The sequence below is a fragment of the Hypanus sabinus genome, chromosome 24, assembly GCF_030144855.1.
Source record: "Hypanus sabinus isolate sHypSab1 chromosome 24, sHypSab1.hap1, whole genome shotgun sequence".
Lineage (NCBI taxonomy): Eukaryota > Metazoa > Chordata > Chondrichthyes > Myliobatiformes > Dasyatidae > Hypanus > Hypanus sabinus.
The window spans coordinates 9,469,319-9,484,989 of NC_082729.1; the positions used below are offsets into that span (position 1 = coordinate 9,469,319).

The following is a 15,671-nucleotide window of genomic DNA, read 5'->3' on the forward strand; positions in this document are numbered from 1 at the left end:
GGTTCATTTCAGAATCAGAATCAAAATCAGGTTTAATATTATCAGTATATGTCATGAAATTTGCTGCTATGCTGTAGCAATACATTGCAATAAGTAATATGAAAAACACCAAATTACAGTATATTTGATATATAACTCATGGACACTACCTCACAACTTTTTCCACTATTTATTTAATTTTACTTTTTTATACATGTTAAGGTAAATAAATAGTTCAAAAAAATAGTGAAGTAGTGTTCATGGATTCAATGTCTATTCATAAATCTGATGAAAGAAGGAAAGGAGCTGTTCCTGAATTGTTGAATGTGTGCCTTCACGTTTCTGTACCTCCTTCCCGATGGAACCAATGACAAGAGCGTTATGTCCTGGGTGATGGAGGTTGTCTCTTAGGCACCGCTCCTTGAAGATGCCCTGGAGGCTAGTACCCATGTTGGAGCTGACTGAGTTTACAACTCTTTGTAGCTAATTTCAATCCTGCACAGGAACGCCAGCACCCCAACCATACCAGAGGGTGAGCCAGTTAGAATGCTCTCCATGGTACATCTGCAGAAATTTGATGACATACCAAATCTCCTAAACCTCCTAATGAAATATAGCTGCTTCTTCCAGGCATTCCAGGTAGTAAAAACGGAGTTAAATCGAATCACTGAAAAACTACCCACAAAGACTGACTTACAACCAACGTGCAAAGGAAGACTTTCACAATATTGTGATATGTTGACTGCAAAGTCCAATTCCAGTGACAGAATCTACTGAAAACACACAACCTCTATAATCTAACGGATTTAAAAGTGTGTCTTTGTCTAGACCAGGAGCTCCCAACCATTGTAATGCCATGGACAGCTAACATTAACTGAAGGGTCCAGGAACCACATTTTGGGGACCCCTAATCTAGGCTCTTTTGTTTTTGCAATATTTATGTATTTTGCAGTTTATAGTAATTTTATGTCTTTGCACTGTACCTAGGCTACAAAATAGCAAACTTCATGTCATTTTAAAACAGCGACAATAAACCCAAGCAACACACGCAAAATGCTGGTGGAACACAGCAGGCCAGGCAGCATCTATTAGGAGAAGCACTGTTGACGTTTCGGGCTGAGACCCTTCATCAAGACTAACTGAAAGGAAAGATACTACGAGATTTGAAAGTAGGAGGGGGAGGGGGAAATGTGAAATGATAGGAGAAGACCGGAGGGGGTGGGATGAAGCTAAGAGCTGGAAAGGTGATTGGCAAAAGTGATACAGAGCTGGAGAAGGGAAGGGATCTTGGGACGGGAGGCCTCGGGAGAAAGAAAGGGGGAGGAGAGCACGAGAGGGAGATGGAGAACAGGCAAAGAGATGGGCAGAGAGAGCGAGAAAAAAACAAACAACTAAATATGTCAGGGATGGAGTCAGAAGGGGAGCAGGGGCATTAATGGAAGTTAGAGAAGTCAATGTTCATTAACATTGTTGTTTGAATTTCCAGCATCTGCAGATTTCCTCGTGTTTGGACAATAAACCCATTTCTGATTCTGAATCTCAGCATCCCAATGTCTGTTGTGTCTCTTAGCTGCTCTCCAGCTCCCACCTCCCTCGGCTGTTAATTGTGCCTTGCATGAACAGAAACGTTCCAAAACTTTCACCCACTGGGGAGCTGAGTGAGAGTGCCAGAGCACCGTTCATTTCAGACCTGTTGGAGGCTGCCGGCAAATAGAGACTTTTATCCCATCAGCGCAAGTTGTGTAGAAACTGGTCATCCAGAAAGAATTTGAAAGAATGGTTTTGATTTCATCACGTAAGAACCGAAGCAGAGAATAGTGGATGATAACATCTCCCGTGACCGAGAGAAAATGTTCAGTCTCTTTTAATGCTTACAGTGGATAGTGTGCCAGCCTTGCACCCCGTCACCTGCCAAAGGTAATTGCTATTGTTACATGGAAAGTGGCTGAAATTAATCAATCAAATGAAATCAATCCAATCAAATCCAGTTTAATTATCATTCAAACCATACATGGATACAGTCGAATGAGACAGCATTCCTCTGGGGGGCAGGGTGCATTGCATGAATTCAAAGTTGCAAGAGAATAAAAAGCAAACACACACACACACACACATCGTTACACAAGAAAATGCATGTAAATTTCAAGACCCTGAGCGACATGCAAATTGATGGTACAGCCTCCCAGCAATCCAGCCTGTCGTTCTACTCATTGAACACTGGAGGGCAGCACTGATGGGAGGATCCAGCGCCCACCAACTAAGCTCGGATGCCACGCTACACCGCCTCCAAAATCCCCTCACCTCGCCTGCAGCAGCATGCAAGCTCGTGACTTGAAGCCTCGTCCTGACTACAACAGAGGCCACGCTGCCGCCTCGTCACCTGCCCGAACAGCAAACAAGGGAAAGAGGCCTGCGGCATCTTACGTTATCAACGTCCGGCAGCGTCCCGAGATCACAAGAGGAACGCCCAAGACAGTCACTCACGATAACACCGCACGCTGCTTTCGCTGCCTTTGAGTAGCGGGCAGCAGCGCATTCTGCACCCAGGTCAGCTCCTCTGAACCATTCCTGTTGCGTCTTCTGGCTTGTACTTCTCTGACTCGACCTCCAGCTCCTCCTTCTCCAGCCGACCAGTGGCTTCTCCTTCTTCGACCTGTCTACCAGCTTCTCATCAGCAACATGCACAAAATACTAGAGGGACCCAGCAGGTCCAGCAGCACATGGAAATGAATAGATAGTCGACGTTTTGGACTGAGGCCCTTCCTCAGGACTGAGGGGGGGGGGGAAGATGCCAGAATAAAAAGGTAGGGAGAGGGGACTGAAGATAGCTGGAGGGTGATGGGTGAACCCAGGCGGGTGGAGTGCTGAAGAAGAAGGACTTTGAAAGGAGCTGGTAGTGGACCATGTGAGAAAAGGAAGAAGGAGGAGGGGATAAGAAGGTGAGAAGAGATAAAAGGTCAAAGTGGGGAATAGAGGAAGAGGGGTGGGAGAAAATTTGTTTACCGGAAGGAGAAACCGATATTCATGCCATAAGGTTGGAGGGTACCCAGACGGAATGTAAGATGTTACCACAGCACCCTGAGGGTGGCCGCATCTCGGCACAAGAGGAGGCCACGGACTGACACACTTCGGAATTGGAATGGGAGTGGGAATTAAAATGCCTGGCCGCCGGGAAGTCCCACTTGTGACAGACGGTGCAGCGGTACAATGGTGGAGCAGTCCGCCAACTTACAACGGGTATCGCCAACGTCGAGGAGCGCTGGACACATTGGGTGACCTCGGCAGATTCGCAGGTGAAGTATTGGCCTACCTGGAAGGACTGTTTGGGGCCCTGAATGGGGGTGAGGGGCAGCGGTGGTCTGTCTGCAAGGAAATCTGCAGGGAGGGAGATTGGCGAAGACAATGATCTTTCGTTCACGCTTGGAACAAGAGGGTTGGATTTAATATCATTTCCTATTCTTTACCGAGTCAAAGACATACACTCAGGGATCACTCCATTAGATACTTCCTGTAGCTAATAAAATGGCCGCTGAGTGTATGTTCGTGGTCTTCTGCTGATTTAGCCAATCCATTTCAAGGTTTGACATGTTACGTATTCAGAGGTGCTCCTATACACACTACTGTTGTAATTTCAGAGGTTTCAAAGGTACATTTAATGTCAGAGAAATGTATACAATACACATCCTGAAATGCTTTTTCTTCACAAACATCCACAAAAAGAGAAAAGTGCCCCGAAGGGTGAATGACATTTAAAACTTTAGAACCCCAACCCCTCCAGCTCCCCCCTCCCACGCACAAGCAACGACAAGGCAACGACCCCCCCAATGGCGAGAAAGCATCTGCAACCCCCCACCAAGCACTGAGGCGTGCAGTAAATCATCATTAAAGACACAGACTTGCAGTAGCCCAAAGACTACTTGTTCACCTGGTAATTCGACATACCACAGGATCTCTCTCTCTCCCTAATAAGGGAAAAAGAGATGTCCCCTTGGCTATTTGAGTTATTGTGACTATTTGAGTTACTGTGACCTTCCTGTCTGCATGAAACAGCCTGGACCTTCTCCTCTGCCCCTCTCAATAAAAAGGCATTTTTGCCCACAGAACTGCCACTCACTAGATGTTTTCTTTTTGTTTTCTACACCATTCTCTGTAAACTCTAGAGACTGCTGTGTGTGTGTGAAAATCCCAGGATGTCAGCATCTTTTCAGATACTCAGACCACCCCATCTGGCACCGACCAGCATTCCACGGTCAAAGTCAGTTAGATCGCATTTCTTTCCCATTCTGATGTTTGATCTGAACAACAGTGGAGCCTCTTGACCGTGTCTGCATGCTTTTATGCATTGGATTGCTGCCATGTGATTGGCTGTTCAGATATTTGCATTAATGAGCGGGTGGACCTGACAAAGTGGCCATTGTGTGTACATCTATAACACCATAACACAGAGCAAGCCAAGACGAATCAGATTACAGCCAGAATATGCATTAGTAGTATTTCTCAGAGGAATGTCACCTTATCATGGTGGAGAGGCTTAGGAGTTCCTGCGATCCTTTCTTTTGCCTTCCTCCCTTTTTAAAGAGTGGGGCGACATTTGCAGTTTTCCATTTAAATTAGTCTAAACCCTCCCAAACCATGCCAGCAAACCTACCTGCAAGGATGTTGCTCCTCCTCGAGTTCAGGTGCAACCTATCCAATCTGTACAGGTCCCACCTTCCCCACTGATCCAAAAATCTAAAACCCTGCCCCCTGCACCAACTCCTCAGCCACGCATTCAACTGCCATCTCCCCCAATTCTTATCATCACTATTACGTAGCACTGGCAGCAATCCTGAGAACGCCACCCTTGAGGTCCTGTTCTTCAGCCTTCTGCCTAGTTCCCGAAACTCACACTTCAGGACCTCATCCCTCTTCCTGCCTATGTCATTGGTACCAACATGTATCACAACTTCTGGTTGCTTTCCTTCTAGTACCAGGATGTCATGCACCCAGTCAGAGACATCCCAGATTTGATCACACAACTTCTATGCATTATTAGGTGCATTTTATACAGCAGCCTGTGTGTCTTCACCAAGATCACAGTAAGTAGTGATAATTGAATAAATTAATGCTAATTGTGGTTCAGATAGAACGCAGGATGTCAGAGACAACTCCCCTGCATTGATGCCATGTAGGTCTTTTATTACCCTTTGACAAGGGACAATGTACTTACCCCAGCAAGCGGCCAAAGTGCTACACCTGCCTGTTCACCTCCTCCCTCACCCTTATTCAGAGCCTCAAACAGAATCTGCTGAGATCATCTATTGTGTGCTGTGCCCTCGATGCAGACTCCTCCACATTGGTGAGACCTGTGGTAAATTGGGAGATCACATTGTTGTGCACCTCCATTCCGTCTGCCAAAAACAGAACTTCCTGGAGACCTAACATTTTAATTCTGATTCCCATTCCCATTCCAACATGGCCATGGCCTCCTCTTGTGCCAAGATGAGACCACCCTCATTCTGCCGGGTAGCCCCCAACATGATGGCATGAATATCGATTTCTCCATCTGGTGAATAAATTCCACCCTCCCCTTTCTCTATTCTCCACTCTGACCTTTCACTTCTTCTCACTTGTCTATTACTTCCCCCGGGTCCCCTCCTCATTCCTCTTTCCCTTTCCCCTATGGTCCTCCCTCCTCTCCTATCAGATTCAAAGTACACTTAATAAATAAGAATGTATTAATTATTCAGCCTTGAGATTTGTCTGCTTACAGGCAGCTTCAAAGAAAGAAACCCAAAAGAATCCAAAAAAAAATCTAGACCAACCCTCAACCCTCTCTGCGCACTGAGAAAGAGAGAGAAAAAAAACACAAATCATGCAATCAATAGAAGCACTCCAAACCAAATTGAGTCCTTAGATCCCAGGGCAGCCCCTTCCCTTCTCCAATCCTTGTCCTTTCCCGTCCACCTGGCTTCAACTCTCACCTTCCTGCTACTCTCTTTCCCCTCCGCCCTCCTTTTTATTCTGCCACCTTCCCTGATCCCTCTCAGCTCTGATGAACAGTCTCAGCCCGAAACGTTGACGGCTTACTCTTTTCCATAGACGCTGCCTGGCCTGCTGAGTTCCTCCAGCATTTTGTGTGTGTGTTGCTTTGCATTTCCAGCGTCTGCAGACTTACTCGTGTTTGTGACAAGGGAAACAGCTTCCGTTTAATAATTCATTGCAGTGGCTTGATGTGTATTGCAGTAAACAATTGAAGTGTCAGGTTTTTTTGGAGCCAGACTGGAGTGTTAACAGCTGAGCCACATCTGACACCTGCACAAGGCAGCGGGGGAAGCCAGGTACAGGAGCACCGTGGCTAAGTTCAGGACCTGCTCAAATCCCGCTCTAAGGCAGCTGCATTTGCACTCAAATAAATACAATAAAGCACATAGAATACCACCGAACACCACCCACGATGATGTGCTGAGCTTTAAAATCAACCTACTCCTTCCCTCCTACATAGCCCTCCGTTTCTTATAATCCATGTGCCTATCTAAGGGTTTCTTAAGTATCTCTAATGTACTTGTGGCTACCACCAACGCAGGTAGCGTGTGCCACACACCCCCAACTCTCTGTGTAAAGAACAAACCTCTGACAGCCCCCTTTAAATTTTCCTTCAATCACCTTAAAATTATGCCCCCAAAATTTATGAAACTGGAGTCCGGAGGACCGGTCTTAGTCTGACCTCTACCCTTTGACCTGTTTGGCATGGGTGACCCTACCAAGAGCCAAAGGACAAGGCCCTGATGCCAGCCAACATCGCTCTCCAAGTCATTGAGGCACACAAGCCTCCAAACCCTACAGCAAGGTTGAGGTCCTCTTGGAGGCGAGGCAGCGAAAAGTGCAGAAAAATCTATGGAGGGGAGTCTGGTTTCTGTCGAATGCTGAGCTGCGTCCACAGCTTCCTGCAGTTTCTTGCTGTCATGGACAGAGCAGTTGCCATGCCAACCATCTGGACAGTGTTCATCATATCCATTGTATCCTGGGTAATGGACCACCTCACTGGCAGACCACAGTTTGTGCAGCTTCAGAGCTGTGTTGCAGACGTGTCTATAAACAGCACTGGGACCCAGGGGGAACTGTATTGACTCCCTTTCCTGTTTACCCTGTATACTTCGGACTTCAGGTACAACACTGAGTCATGTCATCTGCAAAAATTCTCTGATGACTCAGCAACGGTTGGGTGTATAAAGGGAGGATGGGAGGATGAACACAGGGCCCTGGGTGGAGGACTTTGACGAATGGTGCAAGCTGAATCATCTTCATCTCTACGTCAGTAAGACAAAGGAGATGGTGGTGGTCTTTGGGAAGACCAAGTCTGCACTGCTTCCTGGTACTATTGATGGTGAGAACGTGGATGTGGTGAGGACCTACAAGTACCTGGGGGGGGGGGGGGGCACCTGGATGACAGACTTGAGTGCAGCGCCAACAAAGAAGGGCCTGAGTTGCCTCTACTTCCTGGGGAGACTGAGGTCCTTTGGAGTATGCAGGCCCCTCCTTCATATGTTCTACCTGTTTATTGTCGCCAGTGCAATCTTCAGTGTGGTGGAATGCTGGGGCAATGGCATCAACACGGGTGATGCCAACAGGTTCAATAAACTGATTAGAAAGGCTGGCTCTGTTACAGGAGTCAAACTGGACACACTGGAGGCTGTGGTAGAACAAAGAACCCTCCAGAAAATCCTGGCAGTTCTGGACAATGTTTCTCACCCTCCACATGCCACTTTGGCTGAACAGAGGGGCACTTTCAGTGATAGACTAAGATAACCGCACTGCTCCAAAGAGCGGTGTATGAGGTCATTCTTACCCTCGGCCATTAGACTTTATAATGAGTCAACCTATAGGTGGAGGAATGATGACTCCCTCCTGTTAGACTGTTATTAACCTCTGTTTACCAAGCTCATTTAACTCTGTTTACTACATCCAGCTATTGCGGACAATCTGTGCAATACTCCCATCACTTCTTATCAGGACAGTGCGAACATGCACCCATTACTGTACAATATTACGGTAATTCTTGCACTACCATTTTATCAGCGTGAATTTGGAAATCTTCAAGTCAAGTCAATTCACTTTTATTGTCATTTCAACCATAACTGCTGGTACAGTACATAGTAAAAATGAGACAAAGTTTTTCAGGACCACGGTGTTACATGACACAGTACAAAAACTAGACTGAACTACATAAAAAAACAACACAGAGAAAAAAAAAACAACTACACTAGACTACAGACCTACCCAGGACTGCATAAAGTGCACAAAACAGTGCAGACATTACAATAAATAATAAACAGGACAATAGGGCAGTAAGGTGTCAGTCCAGGCACTGGGTACTGAGGAGTCTGATAGCTTGGGGGAAGCAACTGTTACATAGTCTGGTCGTGAGAGCCCGAATGCTTCGGTGCCTTTTCCCAGATGGCAGAAGGGAGAAGAGTTTGTATGAGGGCTGCATGGGGTCCTTCATAATGCTGTTTGCTTTGCTGATGCTGCGTATAGTGTAAATGTCCATGATGGCGGGAAGAGAGACCCCGATGATCTTCTCAGCTGACCTCACTATCCACTGCATGGTCTTGCGATCCGAGATGGTGCCATTTCTGAACCAGGCAGTGATGCAGCTGCTCAGGATGCTCTCAATACAACCCCTGTAGAATGTGATGAGGATGGGGGGGGTGGGAGATGGACTTTCCTCAGCCTTCGCAGAAAGTAGAGATGCTGCTGGTCTTTCTTTGCTATGGAGCTGGTGTTGAGGGACCAGGTGAGATTCTCCACCAGGTGAACACCAAGAAATCTGGAGCTCTTAACAATCTCTACCAAGGAGCCGTCGATGTTCAGCGGGGAGTGGTCGCTCCGTGCCCTCCTGAAATCGACAACCATCTCTTTTGTTCACATTAAGAGACAGGTTGTTGGCTCTGCACCAGTCCGTTAACCGCTGCACCTCCTCTCTGTAAGCTGACTCATTGTTCTTACTGATGAGACCCACCATGGTTGTGTCATCGGCGAACTTGATGATGTGGTTCGAGCTGTGTGTTGCAGCACAGTCGTGGGTCAGCAGAGTGAACAGCAGTGGACTGAGCACACAGCCCTGCAAATCTTGTAAATCTTGTAGCCCTGTACATCTTATTTTTAAGGTAACTTATTTTTTCTTACCTCTCTTCCAATATTTGTATGTATATCTGTGCATTTGTAATGCTACTGTGACACTGTAATTTCTTTTGGAATCAATAAAGTATCTATCCATTTATCCATCTATCTAATGCTTTCACATCCTTCCAGTAATAAGGCGACCAGTTCTGAAAGAACTTATATTAATATTGGCCATGAAATTCTGGAAACAGCAATGGTCTAAAGAGATCTAGAGTGACTATCTTTTAAACAACAACACACACAAAATGCTGGTGGAACACAGCAGGCCAGGTAGCATCTATCAGGAGAAGCACTGTCAACGTTTCGGGCCGAGACCCTTCGTTGGGACTAACCGAATGGAAAGATGGTAAGAGATTTGAAAGTAGTGGGGAGGGGGGGGGCAATGCGAAATGACAGGAGAAGACCGGAGGGGGTGGGGTGAAGCTGAGAGCTGGAAAGGTGATTGGCGAAAGTGATATTGAGCTGGAGAAGGGAAAGGATCATGGGACGGGAGGCCTCAGGAGAAAGAAAGAGGGGGGGAGCACCAGAGGGAGATGGAGAACAGGCAGACAACTAAATATGTCAGGGATGGGGTAAGAAGGGGAGGAGGGGCATTAACAGAAGTTAGAGAAGTCATGCCATCAGGTTGGAGGCTACCCAGCCGGTATATAAGGTGTTATTCCTCCAACCTGAGTTTGCCTGTTATTTAGTTGTCTCCCTCTGGTGCTCCCCCCCCCCCTTTCTTTCTCCTGAGGCCTCCCATCCCATGATCCTTTCCCTTCTCCAGCTCTGTATCACTTTCACCAATCACCTTTCCAGCTCTTAGCTTCATCCCAACCCCTCCGGTCTTCTCCTATCATTTCGCAATTCCCCCTCCCCCCACTACTTTCAAATCTCTTACTATCTTTCCTTTTGGTTAGTCCTGACGAAGGGTCTCGGCTCAAAACATCGACAGTGCTTCTCCTTATAGATGCTGCCTGGCCTGCTGTGTTCCACCAGCATTTTGTGTGTGTTGCTGTTTGAATTTCCAGCATCTGCAGATTTCCTCGTGTTATGACTATTTTTTAGCTCTTTCGCTTACTGAATACACAAGACAACATTTTTTTTATCAAAAACATTGCTTCTCAGAATTAATTTTTTTATATGATAGAACTCTTGAAGCTGAACACAAATATAATTTCAGACAACTTGCATCACGTAGGAGTTTGGAGAAACAAGAAATTAACTTTTATTGAATATAATGCATTTAATTGCACAACAGTGCTGATGCTTTGCAATTCAACTGAGCTAAAATCTGCCAACCATCCAAGGTGCAAATGAAGACAACTCATACAACTAATAAAAAAAGTAAACAAATAGCACAAGGAAACACAAAGTTCAAAAAGTTTGAAGTAAATTTTATTATCACAGTACATGTCACCATATATAACCCTGAGGTTAATACAACCCTGACATATAGCCCTGAGGTTCATTTTCCTGCTGGCAATTTCAGCAAATCTATAGAATAGTACTGACAACAGGATCAATAAAAGATTAATCAGAGTGTATAAGGCAGCCAACTGCGCAAATGCAAATATAAATAAATAGCAATAAATAATGAGAACAAGATAATGAGATAAAGAGTCTTTAAAGTGAGATCATTGCTTATGGGGACTTCTCAATGGATGGGCAAATGAGTGCATTTATCCACTTTTCTTCAAGGCCCTGATGGTTGAGGGGTAATAACTGTTCCTGGTGGTGTGAGTCCTGAGGCTCTTGTACCTTCAACCTGATGGCAGCAGCAAGAAAAGAGCATGGCCTGGGTGGTGAGGGTCTCTGATGGTGTCTGCTGTTTTTCTACGACAATGTTTCATGTAGGTGTGCTCAATGGTTGGGAGGGCTTTACCTGTTATATACTGGGCGGAATCCACTACTTTTTGCAGGATTTCCCACTCAAAGGCACACAAGATGCTGGAGGAACTGAGCAGGCCAGGAAGCACCTATAGAAATTAATAAACAGTTGACATTTCAGGCCAAGACCCTTCGTAGAACATGAAATGCAAAGTCCCAGAAATCCCTCTACAGGCTCATTAGAATTGAGATCTATTTCTATTTCAAACATCATAAAAGCAAACTGCATAAAAGCCAAGGAAAAGCCACATAATGTAGCAGAAGTGAGTGGGAAGTTGGATGATTAGCATATTTTTAAAATCCAGCAAAAAGCAACTAAACAGGCATAAGAAGGGAAAAGATGAAATATGAAGTCAAACTAGCCAACTATATAAAGTAGGATACTGAAAGTTCTTTTTTCAGATATATAAAGAGTAAAAGGGGGGTGAGAGTTGATATTGGACCACTGGAAAATGATGCTGGTGAGGTAGTAATGGGGAACAGACAAATGAACTTAATAAATTGCATCTGTCTTCACTGTGGAAAACACCAGCAGTGTGCCAGAGGTCCGTGGGTGTCAGGGAGCAGGAGTGAGTGCCATTGCGATTACAAAGGAAAAGTGTTAGGCAAACTGAAAGATCTTAAGTTTGATAAATCACCTGGATAAGGTGGTCTACATCTTAGAGTCCTGAGAGAGGTTGCTGAAGAGATAATGGATGCATTGGTCATGATCTTTCAAGAATCACTTGATTCTGTCATGGTTTCAGAGGAATAGAAAACTGCAAATGTCACTCCATCTTTAAAAAGGGAGGAGGGACAAAGGAAGGAAATTATAGAACCTTTAGCCTATAATTTCAATGGTTGGGAAAGTGCTGGAGTCCATTATTAAGGATGGTGTTTGGGGGCACTTGGAGACTAATGATAAAATATATCTAAGTCAGCATGGTTTCTCTGAAGAGAAATCTTGCCTGACAGATCTGTTAGAGTTCTTCGAAGAATTAACAAGCAGGGTGAATAGAGGAGAGACAGTGGATGTCATTTACTTGGATTTTCAGAAGGCATTTGATAAGATGCCACACATGAGGCTGCTTAACAAAATAAAAACCCATGGCATTACAGGAAAGATACTGGCATGGACAGAAGGATGGCTGACAGCAGGAGGCAGTGAGTGGGAATAAAAGGGGTCTTTTCTGGTTGTCTAGTAGTGATTCAGGGGCCACTATTGGGACTGCTACTTTTCACATTGTTTGTCAGTGATTTAAATAATGGAATTGATGGCTTTGTGGCAAAGTTTGCGGATAATACAAAGATAGGTGGAGGGGTAGGTAGTGCTGAGGAAGCAATGTGATTGTGGGAACACTTAGAAAAATTGGAAGAGTGGGCAAAAAAGAGGCAGATGGAATACAGTGTTGGGAAATGTATGATAATGCATTTTGGTAAAAGGAACAATAGTGCAGACTAGTATCTAAAAGGGGAGAAAATCCAAACATCAGAGGTGCAGAGAGACTTTGGAGTCTTCATGCAAGACTCCCAGAAGGTTAATTTACAGGTTGAGTCTGTGTTAAAGAAGGCAAATGCAATGCTGGCATCTGTTTCAAGGGAAATGGAGTATAAAAACAAGGAGATAATGCTGAGGCTTCATAAGACACTGATCAGGCCACACTTAGAGTATTGTCGACAGTTTTGTGCCCCATATCTGTGAAACAACGTGTTGTCATTGGAGAGAGTCCAGAGGAGGTTCGCGAGGAATATTCCGGGAATGAAGGGTTAACGTATGAGGAGTGTTTGGCAGCTTTGGGCCTGTACTCACTGGAAGGAATAAGAATGCAGGAGGATCTCATTGAGACCTACCAAATGTTGAAAGGACTAGATTGGGTAGATGTGGAGAGGTGGGGGTGTCCAGAACTAGAGGGCACAGCTTCAAAATTGAGGGGCGATCCTTTAGAACAGAGGAAAGGTTGAGTTTTATTTTGCCAGAGAGTAACGAATCTGTGGAATACTCTGCCACAGACTGCAGTAGAGGCCAAGACCATGGGTATATTTAAAGCGAAAATTGACAGTTTCCTGTTTTGTCAGGGCATCAAAGGTTATGCAGAAGGCAGGTGTATGAGATTGAGTGGGATCTGGGATCAACCATGATAGAATGTTGGAGCAGACTCAATGGGCTGAATGGCCTAATTCTGCTCCTATGTCTTATGGTCCTGAAATTTCTGATTTTTTTTTATCTTCAACTTCTCAATATGAAATGAACTGACTGTTGGTAAACTTAACATTTTTCAATAATATTCTTTGGGGAAATTACCTCTGCTGCCGTTAGCAAACTGACTGGTGTGTGAGGCAAGACTCAACAATGACCTTAATGGTTAACTGGGCCACAAGGGTAATTATGGATGGGAAGTAAATGTTTGCAAAGTCAGTGATGTCCACAAAACAGTGACATCCATGTCTAAGTCAAAGTTGAATTTATTGTTACATGTGCAACTACACTTACGTGAAGTTCAGTTTAATCTCAAAGTATGTAGACTTTATACAACCTTGAGATTTGTCTCCTCACAGGCAGCCACGAAACAAAGAAACCCAATAGACCCCATTAAAAACAAACGAAGACCGTTGAACGCCCAGTGTGCAGAGAGAAAAAAAAACAAATTGTACAAACAATAAAGCCAAGGAGTTCACAAGGCCAGGTGTCACTCCAGCCAATCCAGAAGTCCACGAGCTGCATGCCTTAGCCTCATTCCAGTTCAGAGTCAAGCAAACCCAACAGAGCAGTGAGCCAAACCAGCCCTCTCCCGCTTTCAACCCCAACAAGCCAATATAGCCCAAAACACATAAAACATACAACTTATTTGCAGGAACATAACAGCAGTAGATATGCAACATTCACAAAACAAACACAAATTAAACCTGAGTTATACACAAGTTTTAGCGAAAAAGGAGACAATTAGATTTGAAAAGAAAACAAAGTCCATTGGTGTCAAGTGGATAAAATGGTTTGAGTGTTGCTGTATGAGGTAGTGATCAGGGTTGTGCAGGTTAATTCAAGAAAGAGGCGGCACAGTAACATAGTAGTTTACAGCACAATGCTTTACAGTGCAAGTGACCAGGGTTCAATTCCCACCACTGCCTGTAAGGAGTTTGTACAGAAGGCGTTTGAAAAGGTGCTGCACATGAAACTGCTAAACAAGAGAAAAGTCGGTGGGACTGCAAGAAAGATAGCAGCCGGGACAGTAGATTGACAGACTGACAGGAGGCAGAGAGTGGGATTAAAGTGGGCTTCTTCTGGTTGGCTGACTAGTGATGTTCTGCAGGACGATATTGGGACCACTTCTTTTCATGTTATAGCTCAAGGATTTGGATGATGGAATTGATGGCTTTGAGGCCAAGTTTGTGACAATGCAATAGGTGGCGGGGAATGTGGTGTTGAGGAAGCAGTGTGTTTGCAGGAGGACTTATAGACAGATTGGGAGATTGGACAAATGCCCCGATGTGCACTGCCAATATCAGAACCCAAGTGCAGAGCAAATACAGACTCCGAGACGGCGATCAGAGTTTATTCGTAAGAATTCCAAAAGAACATTGACGATCCGGCTAACGTGAGACATAACAGTCTCAAAACTAGGACCCCGCGATTAGCGCTAATCGGGTATCAGATTAAATAATGCCGGTAACAGTGAATCTGTCAGCTTATCAAAAAAAAACTTAACAAGTTTAAACAGAGAGCGCCAGGAGACTGCACACAAAGAGTGAGTCGCTTGGGAGAAAACACAAGGAACTCTAACCAATTAATAACCTTTGTTAAATGGCAATTAACCAATTCAGGTGCTCCAAAAATCTTGGTCCAATGCTCCCTGATGTCCTGCACAGACCTGAGGAGCTCATTACAGGCAAAGAAGTGGCTGATGGAATACAGTATAGGGAAGTGAATGGCCGTGAATCTTGGTAGAAGGAACAAAGGAACGGACTATTTTTAAATGGAGAGAAAATTGAGGAAGGACATTCTTGCTATTGGGGGAGTGCAGCGTAGGTTCACGAGATTAATTCCTTGGATGGCGGGATTGTCATATGTTGAAAGATTGGAGCGACTGGGCTTGTATACACTGGAATTTAGAAGGATGAGAGGGGATCTGATTGAAACATGTAAGATTATTAAGGGATTGGACATGCAAGAGGCAGGAAACATGTTCCCGATGTTGGGTGAGTCCAGAACCAGAGGCCACAGTTTAAGAATAAGGGGTAGACCATTTAGAACGGAGTTCAGGAAAAACCTTTTCACCCAGAGAGTTGTGGATCTATGGAATGCTCTGCCTCAGAAGGCAGTGGAGGCCAGTTCTCTGGATAATTTCAAGAAAGAGTTAGACAGAGCTCTTAAAGATAGCGGAGCCAAGGGATATGGGGAGAAGGCAGGAACGGGGTACTGATTGTGGATGATTGAGGGGCTGAATAGCTTGCTCCTGCACCTATTGTCTATTGTGTACTGTCTATAAAATTCAAAAAGCAAGAGGTGCAAAGGGACTTGGGAGGTCTTGTGCAGGATCCCCTAAAAGTTAATTTGCAATTTCAGTCAGTGGTGAAGAAGACAAGTGCATTATTGGCATTCATTTCAAAAGGACTAGAATATAACAGCAAGGATTTGGTGCTTTATAAACTATTGGTTAGACTATATTTGGAATATTGTGAGC

The 15,671-nt window shown here is 44.8% G+C and overlaps 1 long non-coding RNA gene across 5 annotated transcripts in view; it reads left to right on the forward strand.

The window, feature by feature from the left end:
- The window catches only part of LOC132380449 (uncharacterized), a 224,436-nt gene that overhangs the window by 51,955 nt on the left and 156,810 nt on the right, over nt 1-15,671 (forward strand). For 2 of the 5 annotated variants that reach the window (XR_009507776.1, XR_009507773.1), the window contains one exon: nt 1,466-9,351. The exons of the other annotated variants lie outside the window; for them this stretch is intronic. This is a non-coding gene — a long non-coding RNA (uncharacterized LOC132380449). Of the gene's footprint in view, nt 1-1,465; nt 9,352-15,671 lie in introns of those variants that run through there. 5 annotated transcript variants of the gene reach the window in all.